Source organism: Crinia signifera, chromosome 2 (assembly GCF_055691185.1).
Source record: "Crinia signifera chromosome 2, ASM5569118v1, whole genome shotgun sequence".
NCBI lineage: Eukaryota > Metazoa > Chordata > Amphibia > Anura > Myobatrachidae > Crinia > Crinia signifera.
This window is the reverse complement of record NC_139218.1, coordinates 355,115,842-355,137,578: the sequence shown is the minus strand read 5'-3', so window position 1 is coordinate 355,137,578 and position 21,737 is coordinate 355,115,842. Positions and strand designations below refer to the sequence as shown.

The 21,737-nt window shown below is 47.8% G+C and overlaps 1 protein-coding gene across 2 annotated transcripts in view; it reads right to left on the bottom strand.

Moving 5' to 3' along the window:
• Nucleotides 1-6,146, bottom strand: part of PDS5B (PDS5 cohesin associated factor B) — a 103,463-nt gene extending 97,317 nt beyond the window's left edge. Inside the window, exon 1 of one of the 2 annotated variants that reach the window (XM_083169811.1) lies at nucleotides 5,911-6,146. The gene's annotated coding sequence lies outside the window, so the exon portion shown is untranslated. The remainder of the gene's footprint in view (nucleotides 1-5,910) is intronic. The other variant, XM_083169812.1, reaches the window with a different exon arrangement.
• Nucleotides 6,147-21,737: the final 15,591 nt, after the last annotated feature.

Below are 21,737 nucleotides of genomic sequence, written 5' to 3'. Positions count from 1 at the left end.
TGTACGATGCGATATTACAAAGTGCTTGTACAATGAAATATTGAATAGCATTGCATGCCAGCAAATGGCATGCGATTTTTAATTGTACAAGCACCCATCAGGGTGCTTACAATGTTAAATGCACCCCCATTGTCAACGCCAACCCCACTATCAACGCCAACCTGAAGCGTGGCGAGCGCAGTGTATTCGCGTCCTCCGACCTTTTCATACCCCCACTATCCACGTCAGCGTGGAGTTTATTTTAGATAGTGTGGCGAGCCCCACGAGGGGACGCGGAATACAAGCCCGAAGCGTGGCGAGCACAGCGAGCCCTGCAAGGGGACTTGGAATACATGTAAAGTAATCCATGTCCGCTCGCCACGCTTCGGGATCGGTGGCTCGCCACACTATATAAAATAAACTCCACGCCGACGTGGATAGTGGGGTTATAAAAAAGGGTCGGAGGACGCTTACTGCCGCCCCTCGCGGGCTCGCTGCGCTGGCCACGCTTCGGGTTGGCGTTGATTGTGGGGGTGGCGTTCACAATGAGGGTGCATTTAACATTGTAAGCACCCATCAGGGTGCTTGTACAATAAAAAAAATTGAATCGAATCACATGCCGCTATATTGCATGCGATGCGATTGTATAAGATGTACTACGATCAAAATAGGGGGCGCCGTGCTAGGAAACAAGTATCGTTTTCCTTTGCACTGCAAGGCTTTAGATGCTGATGGACACCATGGTGACAATTTATTAATTTGAGAAAATTAGCTCCCGCCTAATGTTCCCAGTAGCGAAGTCTAGCCCGTCATTAGTCGGGATGGCTGCATTCTCACCGGGGATTACCGGAGTTAAGCGGCTTCTCCTGTGCCAAGTGCCACAAGCGCTGCAGTTACGCACCCCAAAGTCCTACTCAATAGCGTGTAAGCAGAAATCAGGGTACTTGTTTCCTAGCACGGCCACAATCGTGGGCATCGGGTGTCATTTTTAGTGGTGTACGACCGACGCGATGCCCCCGATTTTCCCATTGAAATGCATTGAAAAAAGTCAATATCGCGTCGGTCGCGTCGTATGCGGCTAAAAAATGCTTAAATGGTCCAGACGCGATGCCCCTGATTTCCCCATAGGGAACAATGTAAAATGCCTCAATTTACTCGTGATGCACCCGATTTCCCATAGGAATCAATGTTAAATGGCTCAATTGACCCAAATCATCATAGGGAAAAATGGTAAATGGGCCAGAAAACCCCAAAAACACCCCTGAACAGTGAAATGTCCCCCCAAAAGTAGTTGACTCCACCCCACGATCAACGCGAACCCGAAGCGTGGCGAGCGCAGCGAGCCCGCGAGGGGCTGCGGTACGCGTCCTCCGACCTTTTCATACCCCCACTATCCACGTCGGCGTGGAGTTGAGAATAGAATAGTGTGGCAAGCGCAGCGAGCCACCGAGCCCGAAGCGTGGTGAGCGCAGCGAGCCCCGCGAGGGGACGCGGATACCTTCACAGGTAAACGCGTCCCTTCGCGGGCTTCACAGGTATCCGCGTCCGCTCGCCACGCTTCGGGCTCGGTGCGTTCGCCACACTATTCTATTCTCAACTCCACGCCGACGTGGATAGTGGGGGTATGAAAAGGTCGGAGGACGCGTACCGCTGCGCTCGCCACGCTTCGGGTTCGCGTTGATCGTGGGGTGGCGTCAACTACTTTTGGGGGGACATTTTACTGTTCAGTGGTGTTTTTTTGGGTTTCTGGCCCATTTACCAGTGTTCCCTATGATGATTTGGGTTAATTTAGCCATTTAACATTGATTCCTATGGGAAATCGGGGGCATCGCGGGTAAATTGATGCATTTAACATTGTTCTCTATGGGGAAATCGCGGGCATCGCGTCGGTACCATCGCACCCGATTTTTTAGTGCATGCGATGGCCGCGATGCCCCCGATTTTTCCTCACGATGCCCACGATCATGATCGTTGTGGCCGTGCTAGGAAACAAGTACCGAAATCAGTGATCAGCCTCGGGACTAAACAACTGAATAAGCTCCCTGTCCATTGAGCAGTAGATAAGCTCTCCAAAATTACTGAATCCCCCCCCCCCCGTTTGCCACTTAAGAGGGGCACATCACGTACATTGTGCATACAGGAACTAGGTCTTTTTGCCCACCCAGAAAGGCCATCTTCTGCATGCCTTCCTTTTTATCCGGTCCTGTAGCAACATGCGAACTGTAATCACAAAAAAATTCAATTGAGGCTCCAGTCATGTAAGGGGGAAAAAAAAATGTAGGGACATCAGAGAGTGTAAGGACATGCCATCGAGTCCATATTAAAGCTTAAGAGCAGAACTCTTTTGCCTTCTTCATTTTTATGATCATATTCAAATGATTATTTCTTTTGACACCATTCTGGATGTAACTATGATTACTTCTTTACCTGCCTAGTAGAATAGGATGTGCTTGCCCTTTCTTCCAGTGCTGATTCACCCCCCCCCCCCCCCATCAGCTTCTTTTACTTCACTTGCATTATGGGTACATTTAATGCCACCTACCAGATCCACACCCATGGAATTTCTGGGCCTGACATGTGAAACTATAGGACAGGTCAGCCTTCCAAAGCTTCCACTGCAACATGTCAACTTCCAAACCATCTTACTCCACACGCAGCCACATGCAGGCTACTTATTTTATCCACACACTACAGAAGTGGAAGACTGAAAAGGTGATAACGAATTGCTGTTGCAAAGGTATTTCATGAGAGCTACGATTTCTAGTTTGAAAAGTTCTGAGCTACAATATTGTTAAACTGTATTCAGATTAGTTCAATTATTGAGCTTTCATATACGTTTCTTAAAGCCACTAATTATACAGTCAATGTCTCAATAATATGCAGTCTCAGAATAAAAAATCCACAAAAGCGCCTGGTGCATTACGTTACATGTACTGATGGTTATATAACAGATTATTATTACTACCAGTTATTTATATAGTGCACACTATTCAATCGCCGGCGATCATCTCCCGTCGGGGAGATGCCCGCCGGGCCCTATTCAATGCTGTCTTCCCCGACAGCATTGAGCAGGGTATCTTGGCAGAATGAGCCCGACATCACAAGCTGGTCAGGCTCGTTCTGCCGGGAAGTGATGAGCTGCCGGCTGCAGCTCGCCTCTTCCCGGCCGCAACTCGCAGCCACGCCCCCTTCTTGTCCCGCTGCAGGCGGGACATTGTATCCTGCCTGCATGTTCTCGGTCAAGCTGACCGAGAACAGGACTGGGTCACGGCGGTCGAGCAAGCTCGACCGCCGTGACATTCGCATTGAATACCCCCCAAATTCTGCAGCACTTTACAGAGAATAGTTGAACATTCACATTAGTTCCTGCCCCAGTGGTGCTTACAATCTATGGGGCAGATTTATTAAACTCGGTGAAGTGATAAAGTGTCTGATTTTTAACACCGGCCAATCAGCTCCTAACTGTGAAGTTACAGGCTTGATTTGAAAAATTACAGGTAGGAGCTGATTGGCTGGTGATAAAAACCAGACACTTCATCAAGCTTAATCAATCTACCCCATAGACACAAAAATAAATTATAGGGTTAATTCTGTTGGGAGCCAATTAACCTACCTGTATATTTTTAGAGTGTGGGAGGAAACCTTAGTACCCAGAGTAAACCTACAGAAGCACAGGGAGAATATACAAACTCTGCACAGTTGGGGCCATGGTAAGAATCAAACCCATGTCTTCAGTACTATGAAGCAACAGATCGACCTCAAGTACCTTTATGAAAAGTAGGGAGGGAGCAGCATGTTCAGAATCTTGATGGTAGGGGGTGGAGGATGTAATCAGTTGAGAGGCGAGGTGGCATTCACTTGTAGAGCAAAGTGGGCAGGTGGGAGTGTGCAAGAAGATTAGCCAGACAGGATGGGCATTTTAAGGGGCGGATTCTAAATATTTTCCACAAGCAGCCACTAGAGGTGGAGCTATTCCAATATTGCTCTGTTCGGGGATGTACAGTATGGCTACCAGTGCCGTAATTGTAGATGGCACTGCCCCTGGGTAAAGGGCAGTAGGGGGGGGGGGGGATAGTTATAATGGGTACCATGCTACTTCATTTGGCAATGGTGCCCGTTGGATCTGCATGAAGAGCTGACGGACTGGATGTCGCTGACAAGGCACAGGAAATAAACAACATAATACAGAAATGAATGAAAGTGCCCCCTCACATTTCATCATTTCCTTAAGGAAAAATAAAATTAAAAAAGCATTTAGTGGTCATTTAACTGTTCTTGGATACACAGGACCCTTTTCAGAGATCTTCACTTTCTCAAAGCTTCATTATGTGATTTTCCGGTAAATACGACCAAACCTATATTTTCTTTAGAGATGACAGAGATAGAAGAGCAGGGCTGTGTGTGGAGAAATGGGACATGCTGCTCAGCACTAGATGCAGTAAGGCCAAGAATAATGCACCAACCTCAGGAAACTAAAGTTCTTACAATAACAATCTATACAAGGATTCACTATTTCACTCATTAGGTCTTGAACGCATGAAGTAAAATAATACAAGACTGTCACCATAGCAACCAGGCACAATCCATTAAAATTTACTACTTAGAACTCCTCCCTCATTAAACCGATTTGAGCAACAAAAACACTGGAGGAGAGAGCTATGTAGCATATCCTCCTAAAGGACAAGTGAATGTAGCACTGGCTCTCTGGGACTAAAAAAAAACCACACACATTAAAAATCATTTTTTGTGCAAATTTGAACAGTTATGAACATATAGCTGGAAAAGTAATCTAAATTTTAATGACAATTTATATCCCACAATAAAGCATACCAGTTTTACAATCCTTCCAGAAATGCACATGTTAACATTTATTAATACAAAGAAGAAAAAAATGTGATATAGCACTTGCAGCGATAAAAAAATACAATGGTGTGTTAATAATAGATTGGCATTTGTTTTAACACAAGTTTTATTTATTTTTTAATCAGACCACTTATTAAAAGGCCAACTAAAAGAAAGTAACAAAAAAGGACCTGCAATCATAGCTTTTTATGCAAAATATGCCCTTGCAGCTGTGCAAAACGTATTAATGCCATGTATCCTCATAGCAGTCATAATGATTGAGAGATCAGAGCAGCAGGCAGCCAGAGATCAGCAATGCTCTGCTATGACATGAACCTTTCATGTTTACAGTCCCCTGGCCAATAAGAAGGGGGGACTATACAACCACTATGCTACCATGCACAGACAGCCGGGCATGACATCCCACCCCAGAGAGAGGTGGCAGAATGACAGAGCTGGGCTACAATACATATATACATGGATGCCCAATTCATAGCATTACACAGCAATAAGCCTGCTCCCACAATAACTCAGAGGATGCATTGCTAGGGATGAGGAGAGCAATACACCGGGGGAAGAGGGGTCATCTCCATAGTAATTAGATCATTAAATAATGCAGTAAAAGCATATATACACAGCAAGTATGCATGCCATAGGGGAGGGCACTATGCCCACCATACAGTGTACGGGCATACACACGGGAATCAGCACATGGCAGGGCACAGTCACTGTACACACATCACCCACCACCGCCTCCAGGGGCATCTGCCCTCCCCACCAGGGGCATGCTGTGCCAGCTCACAGTACAGGCATGCAGGGGAGAGTGGGCATGCATGCAGACATACAAGTACACACATCTCTCCTACACACTTGGGTTGTGATGTGCCCCCTCCATTGCAGCACACCAGGTGCAGGCCTAGGCATTACAGCCCCCCCGATCACCAGACCGGGAAAGACACCGCTGGCAACGGGGCCGCTCCCTGGGTCTCCCCGCATCCCTACATCTGCGCCCCGGGTTCCCTGCACCGGCGGCCGTCTCTCTCTGTCTCTCTCTCTCTCTCTTTGCGGCCCAGCGGCCATTACGCTCACCTCCACTTGCCTGCAGCCGCCTGTACTGGTTCTCAGCCTCCCCCGCCGACTCCTCTCCGTCCTCTCTACCGTTCGTATCACCCGCACCGTGTCGCCTTCCCCGAGCTTCAAAATGGCGCCAATTTCTCTCCAGCGGCTCCAATGGAAGCGGCGGCAGTGGGAAGAGCGCGGCCGGCAGCGGCAGCACTCAGCGGGAGAGCAGCGCCACCCAGCGGCCGAGCGCGGAACCGGCCAGGCCACGCCTCTACGTGATGTATCCGGTCTTCCGGCTTGAGACCAGCCTCCGGGCTGGCTAGGGAGGGAGGAGACAATGGGGACGGGTGGTACCTACGGTAGTCGGTCGGAAAATCGCGGTGGCGGCGGCGGCTGCTGCTGGGGGTGTGACTGCTGCCGCTGACTTTAGTACGCTACCTCCTGTACGGCATAGGGCTGGCCTCACATACGATGGTTGTTATTGATGTAAAAACGATGAGTGTTTATCGATGGTCATTGACTCTGCTATGGGAGACCATTAATGGTTTCACCCATCGTACATCGGTGGTCATCCCTGATCTTTGGTTTTGGGGTGGGAGGGGGTTATTGAGGGGAGAGCTATGTGCAGTGTCCCAGCACCTTGAAAGTAAGAATTAAAAAACATTAATTTATTCAGTTCCATCGATGGAGGGAAACCATCTGTTTCTCTCCCATCAATAGCAAAAACCATTTGACATCGATCATTTCCTTATTTTTTTGCGGCCACCGCTTACGCTATTGAAGTAACCCGCACCACCCTGGGTCCACGTCCCGCTCAACTTGACCCGAGGCGACTACGATGAACTTTTGACTAAATATTATATAAACTCAGCGCTTTCAATGAATGTTGATTGTAGGTGATCCAATAAGCACCGTTAAGGCGCCAGACTTACTTATTAGTTCACCCACGCATTCTCATAGCAGTTTCTTTAATCTTCTTAATTCTGACTGTACCTCACATTAAATAAAAGACCACCTTGAAAAAGACCTACAGGGTCGAAACGCGTCGGTGCGGTGTTGTTACCACTCATATTCAGACCTTGAGTTGATCCTATGACCATCTAGACTGGTGAGCGTCCCGGGCTTGTTATTCCATCTATAAGTCTCCCAGTTTAAGGGTCTTAATGGCCCCTTAAGGCCCCCATACACTATGCGATTTTGGTCCGATTCCATGCGATTTCGGCACTTGGGCTGATAAATTGCATGAAATCGTCCCAAAATCGCATGTGTTTGACATCCGATCCGATGCGCGGTCCCGTGCGCATCGGACCGGATCAGGAGGTCGGACGTTCAGCAGGTACGATCACGTCCGACCTCCTGCAGTGGGCTGGGGGGGGGGGGGGGGAATGAGTGCCCAGCGGGGGATGCCGGTGACAGTGGGGCGGGCGGCGGTGATAATCGTGCTCTCACTGTGCAGCTGATTGGCTGAGAGTGCGCTATCTCAGCCAATCAGAAGGCGGATAGTCATTTGACATGTTATTTTAAAGATGTAATAGCCGCCGCTGCCCGCCTGCTGAGTGACAGCATGAGGATTATCACTGCTGCCCGCCCCACTGTCACCGGCATCCCCCGCTGCACCCAGAGACGCTGCTGCCAGCAAGCTGCACAGTGAGAGCACGGTGATTATCAACGCCGCCTGCCCCACTGTCACAGGCATCCCCCGCGGCACCCAGAGATGCTGCTGCCAGCAAGCTGCACAGTCAGAGCACGGTGATTATCAACGCCGCCTGCCCCACTGTCACAGGCATCCCCCGCTGCACCCAGAGACGCTGCTGCCAGCAAGCTGCACAGTGAGAGCATGGTGATTATCAACGCCGCCCGCCCCACTGTCACAGGCATCCCCCGCGGCACCCAGAGATGCTGCTGCCAGCCCCCACTACCGCCGGTGCCGGTGCCCGCCCCCCCCCCCACCCCCTGATCCTCACCACCTGGCAGCTCCCTGGTTTATTTTATATGTGATAAATCGAATGCGATTTATCACATGTAAAAAATGGCACATCAAGTGCCACATTGTATGTGAGCTTCCCGGGGAGCTGCCGGGCGTCTCGCAGGAGAATTGGGTCCGACTTGTCCCTAGGACAAGTCGGCCTAATGTATGGGGGCCTTTACACTTGTGAGATTTTGTGAGATTTGATCCAATTCAGGTGGATTGAGTCAATTTATCTGACAAAATCTGCTGTGCCTGTCTGACAAAATCTTATGTGCCTGATGTGTAGGACACAATCAACAATCCATTGCCATTGAGAATAACCTAGAGATTGGAAGAGATTTATCCTCCTGCACATAGGATAAATCTCGAGTCAATCAGGTTCAATTTGTTGAACAATAAGGGGACCTTTAGGTATATTCCAGGCTTCGTTGTATGCTTTTTGGGATTATTTTTTATCTGTACCTTGTTTTTATCAATAAAAATATTTTTTGGATTACCACGATGTCCGGGATATCTTTATTCAAAGAAACCGAGATATGAGGAGTACACTTTTGAAAGTAAGCATACAAGTAAAGCGCAATGAGTTTAAAGAAACCTTGATGTGTTTATTCTTTTCTTTCCACACGTAAGCATACATGTAGGTATACTTTACCTTTGGTGACACGTGGTGAACCGGTAGAATCCACCTAAGCAGGCACTCAAGGGAAGAGGAAACAATAAATAAAGGGACCTTTGTTTATATCCTGGGATGTCCTAGAGATATCAAGTTTTTTGGAAAAAATATTGGACTACACATTGTTTGTTTTATTCTTTTATTTGCATATATTTTCCATATGGAGAGAAATGTATGAAAAATTGCGGACTTCTTGCTGACATTACATTTACAGTAAGATCTAAAATATTCTCATTTTTTGTTGTGATCCTAACTGTTGGGCGCTTTACCTTTTGTATTTATTTACTATACCCACAAGATGTTCAGTTACTCGCCCTGCCTACATCCTTACTGCACCAATCTGTAACAAGGAAAATACAATTATTCAAGGCATTACAGAGCATGCAGACCTCTTCTTAGCCATCAATATCTCTTCTAATCGCAAAAAAGCCCACAAAGCATGAAAAGGGGGTTATCATCTGCCACCCACTATGGGGGCTTCAGCTGGCACCATAGGCGATCCCAGCTGACAGCATCTATCTTCTCCATATACATCATAACCTTTAACTCATGCACAATCAGCCCCACCACCTCCCTATATTACACCGTGCATTATGGGTATAAAACCCAACTGCTAATCTTCCTATACAAATTGTGCTTAACTCAACATTCCCAGGTGCCATGTGCCCATTTTGGGTAACTCAACACCTAAAAGCAGGGAATACCCACTGCAGGGACTGACACTGCTTTATAGGTACATTCACAATATAAGTGGTGCATGGTCTCCTCTCCTTGACATTCCTTGCATGGACAATTCATTGGCTGTTCTGAATCTGTGATTTCCTCTAAATAAAGTCTTGCTTGCAAAGAGAGCCCGGTGATATCCCTAAACTTCATTGGGATCCTCTTCATCCCTTCTGAGCAGACATCGCCTGGGCAGTCTCTCAGGGCCAATCAAACATAGACATGGCACTGCAAGACCTTTTTCCCCAACTCCTTTCTTACCTTCCACACTTCCAAATTCATTCTTTGATAGAAGCATAGAAACATAGAATTTGACGGCAGATAAGAACCATTTGGCCCATCTAGTCTGCCCCTATTTTTACCCTTCAGGTAAACTCAACCCTTTTTAATCCTTATTTCTTTGTAAGGATATTCATATGCCTATCCCAAGCATGTTTAAATTGTTCTACTGTCTTAGCCTCTACCACCTCTGATGGGAGGCTATTCCACTTATCCACTACCCTTTCTGTGAAGTAATTCTTTCTAACATTTCCCCTGAACCTACCTCCCTCCAGTTTCAGTGCATGTCCTCGTGTTTTATTACTTGTTTTCCTTTGAAGAAAATTTCCCACCTGTACTATGTTAAAACCCTTGATATATTTGAAGATTTCTCTGCTCCAAACTATACATGTTAAGATCTTTTAGTCTATCCAGGTACGTTTTGTGATGTAGGCCATGAACCATTTTAGTTGCCCTTCTTTGTACACTCTCCAATGTATTTATATCCTTCTGAAGATATGGTCTCCAGAACTGGACACAGTATTCCAGATGAGGTCGTACCAATGACCTATAAAGTGGCATTATTACGTCTTTTTTTTCTGCTACTGATTCCTCGCCCTAAGCAACCAAGCATCTGACTAGCCATCCTAATTGCTTTGTTACACTGCCTCCCTGCCTTTAAGTCACTTGAAATAGTGACTCCTAGATCTCTTTCCTCCTCAGTAGTTTCCATTATAGTACCCTTGATACTATATTGAGCCTTTGGGTTTTTGAGTCCCAAGTGCATAATTTTGCATTTTTTAGCATTAAACTGTAGTTGCCATTCTCTTGACCAATTCTCAAGTTTACTTAGATCATCAGTCATTTGATTTATCCCTCCTGGTGGGTCTACTCTGTTGCATATCTTTGTGTCATCTGCAAAAAGGCCTACTTTCCCTTTAATACCATTTGCAATGTCACTAACAAAGATATTAAAGAGCACTGGTCCAAGTACAGATCTCTGGGGTACTCCACTGGTAACATGTCCCTCCATAGAATGCACTCCAAGTCTAGATATGCCACATCTACACCCCCCCCCCCCTTCATCTAGTATTTTGGTCACGGAGTCAAAAAAGTCAATGAGACTTGTTTGGCATGATCTCCCTGCAGTAAAACCATGCTGTTTTGGATCCTGTAAGTTGTTTAATTTAAGATTTTCCACTATTCTTTCTTTTAATAGTGTTTCCATTATTTTCCCTACTACTGATGTAAGGCTCACTGGTCTGTAGTTACTTGCTTCTTCTTTGCTTCCGCTTTTGTGCAGTGGAACTACATTTGCTTTTCTCCAGTCCTCTGGAACTGCACCTATATCTAGTGACTGGTTGAATAAATCTGTTAATGGTGCTACCAACACATCTTTTAGTTCTTTTAGTATCCTTGGATGCACTCCGTCTGGCCCCATTGATTTATCCACTTTCAGTCTTGAAAGTTCTGTTAGGACTTTCTCCCTAGTAAATGTACCTCCATCTACCTTATTTTTATGAATGTCCTTGCAACTTAACTGTTGTCCCTTCCCTTTTCCTTCTATAGTGAATACAGAGCAAAAGTAATTATTTAGATGATCTGCAATTGCCTTGTCTCCATCCACCAAATTCTCAGTGTCTGTCCGCAGTCTTATTATTCCTCCATTTGATTTTCTCCTTTCACTTATATACTTAAAAAAAGTTTTGTTTCCTTTATCTACCGACTGAGCCATTTTCTCCTCAGCTTGTGCCTTGGCACGCCTGATCACTTTCTTAGCCTCTTTGCGTCTGGCAAGATACACTTCTTTGTCATTATTATTTTGAGTCTGCTTGTATGTCCTAAAGGCCATCTTTTTTGCTTTTACACTCGTTGATACCTCTTTTGTAAACCACACTGGCTTCCTTTTCCTGGTACTTTTCTTAACCCTTTTGATACAAAGGTCCGTTGCCTTTAGTATTGCACTTTTTAATTTTCTTCACCTCTCCTGCACTCCTTTCAAGTTCATCCAATCCGCTAATGAGTCGCTTAAACATCTCCCCATTTTTGCAAAGTCAGCCTTCCTAAAATCCAACAGCTTAGTTTTTGTGTGACTGGAGTTGGACCCTGCCTTGATACTAAATGGGCCTCAACCCTACATGTAAGGCATTACACAGCCACAGCAAAGCAGCTGTGCAACCCCATACAGATAAATTGCAAATTAAGCAGGAGGTGTCTGTGGGAGATGGACAAGTCCTGCATGCAACTGCAAGATCTCAGTGCTGATCCTCTGATCCAATGCTGATCGTATTTTGATTTGCAGCCTTTGCGACTCCACCACACCCTGCCTTGCGAATGGTGGCCTGGGCCCGGCACCTATTTGCAGTGTGTGTTCGCACGCACTGGCTGCGAATGGATGATTTACATAAACATCCATTCACAGCCTGCAGGGGAACACCCACATCCATTTCATGGTCACCCACCATTGAATTATGTGGAAAGCACATGCAAATCTAAGGTTGCCCAGAGCAACCTTAGATGTGCGTGGCCATTCTGAAGGAAGTGGGTGGGCAGCTGACATCCGGTTATCTCAGCTGCCCGCCTCTGGCGCCCACATCACCAGGCGTTTTCCATGGGAACGCCCAGCATTTTCATCGGAACGCCCATGTTCCCATGGGCGAGTCCCCTGGCCTGCCGTCCCAGGCACCCCCCCCCCCCTCCATCCACCGGCCGCAATGTTGGGTGCATGCACCCGGCGAACAATCTGTTTGCCGTGTCCGCACGCACTTGGCGCACGCGCATTGCAAAAACATCGCCCTCGCATGCAAATTAGGAAAAAAAGAAGGGGGAGCGCTAGTACAATGATCAATTGGGTTTACAGTATTAAATTAAACCCAATTGATCACCTTTTTATTTTTAATTGACCATCATTATACTAGCGCTCCACCTTCTTATTTTTTTCCTATCCCTATCAGTATTTGGGAACTGACCTTCCCTTTGTGAGCAGTTGGCCCAACACCCCAATTTGCAGGTGCCCACTCCCTTTTTTTCACCTTAGGGTAACAAAAACATTCTTTTCCATCGCATGCAAATTCCCATGTGAGCAAACAGACCAGAATAAGGTCCCATGTGTACCGGCAGGGGCTGGCTGGCAAATTTTAGCCTGGGGGACAAGACGAGCACTGGCCCATAAGTTACAGCGCATTGTTAAATGCAGGTTTTTTATTTAAAAAATATGTATTAATAAAAGAAAAGATTAGGCCTGGAGTTGATTATATCAACTCGAGACATCACAGGCTGCTCTCCTGCATAAATAAAGAACAGGACACCACAGGCTGCTCCCATGCATAAAGACAGGACACCACAGGCTGCTCCCTTGCGTAAAGAACAAGTCACCACAGGCTGCTCCCTTGCGTAAAGAACAAGACACCACAGGCTGCTCCCTTGCGTAAAGAACAGGATACCACAGGCTGCTCCCTTGCGTAAAGAACATTACACCACAGGCTGCTCTCTTGCGTAAAGAACAGGACACCACAGACTGCTCCCTTGCGTAAAGTACAAGACACCACAGACTGCTCCCTTGCATAAAGAACAGGACACCACAGGCTGCTCCCTTGCATAAAGAAAAAGACACCACAGGCTGCTCTCTTGCGTAAAGAACAGGACACCACAGGCTGCTCTCTTGCGTAAAGAACAGGACACCACAGACTGCTCCCTTGCGTAAAGTACAAGACACCACAGGCTGCTCCCTTGCGTAAAGAACAAGACACCACAGGCTGATCTCTTGCGTAAAGAACAGGACAGCACAGGCTGCTCCCTTGCGTAAAGATCAGGACACCACAGGCTGCTCTCTTGCGTAAAGAACAGGACACCACAGACTGCTCCCTTGCGTAAAGAACAGGACACCACAGACTGCTCCCTTGCATAAAGTACAAGACACCAGAGACTGCTCCCTTGCGTAAAGAACAGGACACCACAGGCTGCTCCCTTGCGTAAAGAAAGACACCACAGGCTGCTCTCTTGCATAAAGAACAAGACACCACAGGCTGCTCTCTTGCGTAAAGAACAGGACACCACAGGCTGCTCTCTTGCATAAAGAACAGGACACCACAGGCTGCTCCCTTGCATAAAGAAAGACACCACAGGCTGCTCTCTTGCATAAAGAACAAGACACCACAGGCTGCTCTCTTGCATAAAGAACAAGACACCACAGGCTGCTCTCTTGCATAAAGAACAAGACACCACAGGCTGCTCTCTTGCGTAAAGAACAGGACACCACAGGCTGATCTCTTGCGTAAAGAACAGGACAGCACAGGCTGCTCCCTTGCGTAAAGATCAGGACACCACAGGCTGCTCCCTTGCGTAAAGATCAGGACACCACAGGCTGCTCACTTGCGTAAAGAACAGGATACCACAGGCTGCTCCCTTGCGTAAAGAACAGGATACCACAGGCTGCTCCCTTGCGTAAAGAACAGGACACCACAGGCTGCTCCACTGCGTAAAGAACAGGATACCACAGGCTGCTCCCTTGCGTAAAGAACAAGACACCACAGGCTGCTCTCTTGCGTAAAGAACAGGATACCACAGGCTGCTCCCTTGCGTAAAGAACAGGACACCACAGGCTGCTCCCTTGCGTAAAGAACAGGACACCACAGGCTGCTCCACTGCGTAAGGAACAGGATACCACAGGCTTCTCCCTTGCGTAAAGAACAAGACACCACAGGCTGCTCTCTTGCGTAAAGAACAGGACAGCACAGGCTGCTCCCTTGCGTAAAGAACAGGATACCACAGGCTGCTCCACTGCGTAAAGAACAGTACACCACAGACTGCTCCCTTGCCTAAAAAACAAGACACCACAGGCTGCTCTCTTGCGTAAAGAACAGGACACCACAGGCTGCTCTCTTGCGTAAAGAACAGGACACCACAGGCTGCTCCCTTGCATAAAGAACAGGCCACCACCGGCTGCTCCCTTGCATAAATTATAAGACACCACAGGCTGCTCCCTTGCGTAAAGTACAAGACACCACAGGCTGCTCCCTTGCGTAAAGTACAAGACACCACAGGCTGCTCCCATGCGTAAAGAACAAGACACCACAGGCTGCTCCCATGCGTAAAGAACAAGACACCACAGGCTGCTCCCTTGCAATAAGAGCAGGACACCACAGACTGCTCCCTTGCGTAAAGTACAAGACACCACAGGCTGCTCCCTTGCGTAAGGAACAAGACACCACAGGCTGCTCCCTTGCGTTAAGAGCAGGACACCACAGACTGCTCCCCCTGACACCACAGGCTGCCCTCCCTAAACTTGTAGATTCGCACCTGATTGAATATGCCCATATCCTGTCAGAAACTGCTCACCATCAAATAATTTTTACACTGGACACCAGCCACAGCAGCAGCCATTTACTCGGCAGCTGCGATGATTTACTCGGCAGCTGCGATGACGTACTCGATGACTGCTATAAATACAGGCACATCCGGGCTGCTTCTGTCACCACATATCCTCAAAGGCACTCCCAGTATTTTTCTCACATGCCCAGTCTGACACTCCCACTAAATGGCCGGTTACCCCCCTAGATGTCTACTTTTATCATGTCAGTCATTTTGCGTTCGGTCAGCGAAGGGAAAATGTAGCAGTCTTTGTTTGCTAGGCCTGGTCACGCATATGCATTGTGACTCTTGCGCATTCGCCATCTACCAATAATGGCCCGATGCCGATAGCAGCTGTATGATTATGTCTGAATCAGGCCCATTGTGTAATGTGTAGGCAGTTTAAGATTTAAAATTTTTCATTGGAAAAAAAAAAACAGTAGCTTACTGTGGCTTACTTACTGCATGGGGTACAGCTGCATACAGCCCTTGCCTCTAAAAGATCCCTCTTTCCAGGGCTGCAGCAGCTGTATAAATCCTGTGGCTACTGTGGGAGGGAACGAAGGTGTGAGCCGCACAATCACAAAGGCTGCTAGCTTGTCTGCAGTCTGCACCCAGCAGTGCAGTCAGCTCAGCTAGCAAGTAACCATTTTGTCAGCGTCTCCCCCAGCTCAGCCCGATAAGCCCCGCCCCTCCACGGAGCTCCATGAAGCCCCGCCCCCTTTACGGATCCCAGCTAAGCCCCGCCCCTCACAGAGCCCTCCGCCTCTTAAGCCAGTTTCAGGGGCGTGGCCTAAAAAGGGTGTGGCTTAACAGGGGCAAGTCATACTGGCAATGACGAGAAAAAAAAAAGTGCAACCACTTGACCACTATATAAGCTCAGCCCATTCTGCGGAGGGCATATAAAATAACAGAACCTTGTCAAATCTCTATTACTGAAGCAACAGACATTCCAACGGATCACGTTAGCCTTCCAATAGTGCCAGATACACATATGCCCCCAAAAGTGCCAGATACACATATGCTCCAATGGTGCCAGGTATGCCCGCACAGTGCCAGAAACGGGAATGCCACCACGGTGCCAGGTATGACCCCATGGTACTGGGTATGTGCCCACAGTGCCAACAATGCCCCTACAGTGCCAGCAACAAGTATACCCCCATAGGGCCAGCAACAAGTATGCCCCACAGTGCCAGCATTGCCCCACAGTGCCAGTAACAAGTATGCCCCACAGTGCCAGCAACAAGTATGCCCCACAGTGCCATCAATGCCCCACAGTGCCAGCAATGCCCCACAATGCCAGTAACAAGTATGCCCCCACAGTGCCAACAATGCCCCACAGTGCCAGCAATGCCCCACAATGCCAGTAACAAGTATGCCCCCACAGTGCCAACAATGCCCCACAGTGCCAGCAATACCCCACAGTGCCAGTAACAAGTATGCCCCACAGTGCCAGCAATGCCCCACAGTGCCATCAATGCCCCACAATGCCAGTAACAAGTATGCCCCCACAGTGCCAACAATGCCCCACAGTGCCAGCAATGCCCCACAATGCCAGTAACAAGTATGCCCCCACAGTGCCAACAATGCCCCACAGTGCCAGCAATGCCCCACAGTGCCAGTAACAAGTATGCCCCAAGCCTGAGAAAAGACAAAATCCCTCCCCCCTACCCCCTCTCCCCTCGGCCACAGCAGAAGCACATAGTCAGCAAAATTTGTTACTTACATAAATGTAGGCTGAGCTGGCTCCAGGCTACCAAGCAGCGTGTGGAGTGGGTCTGCTGGCTGTCCTGCGCATAACCGCGCGGGTACCTCCCTCCTCTGTCCCCTGCTTGGCTAGTCTGGATCAGAGGAAGGGGGAGGCACTACCCGGCAGTCACCACTCGCATGTCGCACACACAGTGCGACATGCAAATAGCTCCGCCTCCATGCCGGGTTCACTCTGCTATGAGTGGTCTCCCCACTCCACTCCTTCATTTCAGCCGCGCAGACCAGTCCCCGCCCTGTGCGCTGCTCGGCGCTCACAGACAGTCACAGCCGCCTGTCAGTCTACATATCAATGTGACAGGCGGCTGTGACTGAGCGCCGAGCGGGGCACATAATAAAACACAGTCTCCCTGCACGGCCGCCATTACAGGCCAGGCCGCGGCGTACCCCCCAGCGTGTGGACGCGTACCCCCAGGGGTACGCGTACCACAGGTTGGGAACCGCTGTCTTAAGCATCTGCACACAGCAGTGAGCTGAGCAGCGGCCGCATTCCTGACACTGACAGCCGGGGAGGCAGGCAGAAGATCCTTCCCGGCTGTCAGGCATACGCAGCACAAGCGGCCCTAGTGCCGCATATATGTACTGGCCCGGGGGGCATATGGCACCCTGGCACAGCCCACCCCTGCGTACCGGGCATTTGAGAATTCTTCTGTAATAGCACCTCAGTTCTTGCCATTCCCTGAATTCAGAGGCATAGCTAGGGTGGCGCCTGCGGAGCTTGTGCTCTGGGCGCCAACGGTTTGCAGGGCGCCCCCTGCTCTGTCCTGTGCGTGCCAGCCTATGTGAGCTTAACAGACAGGCGGGCGGCCGAGGCGGGCGATGTATGGAGTGAGCAGCGATGACTCACTGCATGCTCTCTCCGTACATCGCCCGTCACAGCCACCCGCCTGTCTGTTAAGCTCACATAGGCGTGCGCACGGAGTACCCAGTGGTACCCAAACTGTGCGCCGCGGCTCCCTGAGAAGGAGGGAAGGGGGGAGTATTTACATTTTTTATGTAGTATTGAATCACTGACTGACTTTAGTAGAGCAGATCAGCTGCTCTGCAACCAGAGTGTATAAATTGTGTAGATTAAAAAAGTGCAGTTACAGCTTTATGCAGGGGGAGTTTTCGCTGTAATTCTTTAATCCAGGTGCATTGTCGCAGTGTGAAAATGCTGACTTCTTTTTCTTGATTTGTCTACAGGGAGACAAATGACCATATTAGCTCTGCTCTCACATGCTGATTGCCGGCATTATATTTCAGTATAAACACAGAATTAAACTGCATATTTATATTACATATGTATATTAGAAACATGCCCATTAAGTTTATATATATTTTTACATTTGCAAAGTAAAACATTAAAGGCCCCTCTCACTTAATAATATGCTAGTGCTGTCACACATTCCATAACAGCAACCAGGAAGATATTTTCATAAAAGGGACTGTCCATTTTTGGACTCGTCTGGTATTTACTTAGGCCCCAATTCAATGCTTCGGAGAATGGTTTTGGTTAGGCATGTGTACCGGCCACTTTTTGGGGGAAATTTACTAAGATGTGTATTGTACTTCACGGGCTAAATGTAATAGGGGCCCTTATTCTGATCGGTGCGTACTTTCCCGAATTCCTACGGTGCTGTCCGCACGCAACGCTGTGCGGTGGCGTGCGGACATCGTCCGTAGAAACGCCCACGGGTCCTCCGCATTCGGACGGACTCACTCTTTAAGAACAGGGCGTGTGTACGGACGACATACAAACCTTGCGTGTGCGGTGGACACGCACAGATTCTGCACGGTCTTACCGCGTAAGCACGGTCTTAACCGCGTTAGAACGGACGGAAAGCTGGCCGTACGAACCGATGCGGAGTATTTACGCTCAATACAACACTTTTTTACTGAGTACACACAGCGATCACATGACCCACTTAGGCAATTAGGCAACCTCATTAAAAAGGGATTGTTATCTATTTGAATCGATTAAATCCTAATCTATACTGAACCACATTCCTAGTACATTCATTACACACATTAACCTAACATACATCTATATACACTATTTACATTTTTCTAATTTAAAAGATTTTAAACAAGTTACACATATACTTTCCCATTTAAAATAAACACACAGACAACTTCGAACTGTAATAAACAATTTATTTACATAACATTTTTTAGTTTAAACTTGAAAAAAAAAAACAATTACAAGTCCCCCTCAAATAGCTTGTCGATCTCAATCAGCACCTGCCGCAAGTGGCCTCTGATCTGTAAGAGGGCCCCACGGAGACCCTCTTGTGCTTGTGCTGGCTCATCTGTGGACCAAATCAAAATTGAAAAATTATTAATGATATTCAGGCATACATTTAACATAGTCATACCTAAATTTTAAACATGCACCGTGACAGGTGTGTGTGTGTATATATATATATATATATATATATATATATATATATATATATATATATAGACACATATATAACTATATATATGACACATACAGCTATACATACATGCATACATACTACATGGAAAGCCTGTTTTTTCCCCTCTACCCTTTACTCTGTAGAACACCTCACAGTCATAGTGCTCCTTCTCAATCCAAACCCACCCATGACTAAGCTCTGAGAAGCATGTCACGCGCTGCCCCAATCCCAATTCTGCAAACAAAGTTCAGTGTCTGTTATATGATGGAGCGTGGCAGGGGAGTTACACAACTCTCAGGAATGCTCAGTACATTTGTGCAATCAAGCATGGCTTGCCTGCTGATGGTCTGCTCCAGAAATCATTGTCATAATGCCAGTTAGGTGAAGCTGCAGCACTAACCCACTCCCATGCACAAAATCATTACAAACACAAAATCAACAAACAATTATGGTGCCAAACATACATGCAGACCGCAGGGGGTGGTTAGCTACAGGAGGGCCCAGGGGCACTGACCACTTGTTACTCCAGTCTAAGCCACGCCTGTCCATACTCCATTTATGCCATACTGAATCTAGTTTACAAAGATCAATCACCAGTAAACTCTACTCACCTATATGAGGCTACAGATTGTATGCTTGCAGCAGGGACATGTAACCCTTACATGAGCAAGTCATCCCTTTCTTCCAGGATACCGATTAACTACACAGGTTCAGTGGCACTTAAAATCGACCTGAAAGCCATCCCCACAACCTGTGTCATTAATATGTGTCCAGGATGAAAGGGATGGTTTGGCCACCCTATCTAACCCCAAAGTGTGTCTGTTGCTACCCAATTTGTTGTTTGACTTTATAGTATTTTCAAACACAATTGAATCACCAGTGCTACATATCAAATAGTGGATGACAAAAGGAATAATGATTCTTTATGTATACATACCACTTTCGGCCGCCTGCTCCACCTCACAGGCCTCCTCATCCTCCCCCTCTTCCTGGCCCTCCTCGGGTGCCACCACCTCCTCCTCGGCTGCCACCTCGTCCACCAATGGCACCACCTCCGCCTCCACTGCACTCACATTCTCCTCCACTTCCTCCCTTTCCTCTGCCTCCACTTCCTCCGCCACCCCTTCTTCACTTTCACCCTCCTCGGCCATAGCTGGCTCCGCCTCCTCCTGGGCCTGGGACGCCTCTGACTCCTCCCGGGCCTGTCTTGCTCGATCACGTGCTGTGTTTGGGAAAATGCAAAAAAGTGCCAATTAGTGGTCATTTGTATGAAGCCTTATCAAGCTATAAATGCAAAGGTTATAAGTACTGATAATTGTACAGGCAACTGTAGAAACACTCACATCTAGCAATACTGCCCCTGATTTGCTGGAGCAAATCCGGCTGCCGACGCCTCAGGTCAGACCACCGCCGCTCCAGCTGAGCGATGGCCCGCCGCACCTGTGTGCGGGCGAATATGCGGCGGCGGGCCACCGCATACGCATTCCGCTTCTGGCGGTTGGTAATGAATGGGCCCGCCCGCCCCAGCCTGGTCTCCATAACGGAGACCAGTGTCCTGAGCTCCGCAGGTAAAAAGGGTGCTGCTCTTCCATATGCTGCCATCTTAGCAATGGCACAAATCAAGCAATCATGTGCTGTCATTGGTTGATCAGAGTGATATTTGGTATTAACTTTATTGTTCATTTTTACACTAACAGCGTGTATGCGCCCGAACAGACGGCTAACCCATTGCATCGCACACCCACACTTGCTGTACCTTTGCATAGTTTAGCAGACCATCCTAAACAGACAGTGTCAAATAAGATGGGAACCCATTATATATAATCTATAACAATCACCAAACATGGGTATAAGCAACAGGTGAAATAGTCTGCATCACTAGCCACTTACACCTAACTCAACAAGGTACTAAACAGCTATTTTATAATGAAAGCTATGCAGCAGAAACATAGCAAATAGTGGCAGAACTTTTCCCAAAATTAGGCCATGCTGCCATGTGTACACTTACCTTCTACTGGGCCATACTAGAGAGGTGGAATGAAAAGTAGCTAGCATCAAGGCTGAATTTGGAGAGCTTTCACATGTCATTTGGATGCTAGCACTGATTACTTGTGCCTAAGTGGTGGACTGGATTTACATATGGAATGGGTATTGTCATTTGTACTACATACCAAACAAGTGCACAGTACAGATGTACATTCACATATCCATTTCATGTATGACCTCAGTTTTATTTGGTGATTGGTGTACTAATCTGCATTTACCTACTAAATCAGACTTACTCAGTCTGACAGGTTTTTTTTTAATTTTTGGCCGCAGCAGGGGGCGTGGCCTATGCGCAGCACGGTTGACGCTGCCGTACGGAACGCGGCCGTACGGAACGCAGGGTGGCGCTGATGTACGCCGATTACAGAAATAGTATATAAAGGTGTGTTTGCCAAATGCAATGTGGTTGCACACATGTCTGCATCTGAGGAAGAGCAGGAGTTGCAGGACCTATTTGCTCAGATGGACTCCAGCACCACCTATGTCCCCATCAACCCTGAACAGCCATTGGGGGAAGAGCAGCCAGATGGGCCATCGACATCAGGCCAATCGGCAGCTGGCCCATCCTCAGCATCAGCAGAATCATTGGGAACACAGCATGTGGCTTCCCAACAGAGTAGCCTGGCCAGCACTTCAAGTACAGCAACCGGTGGCCGTGGCCATGGCA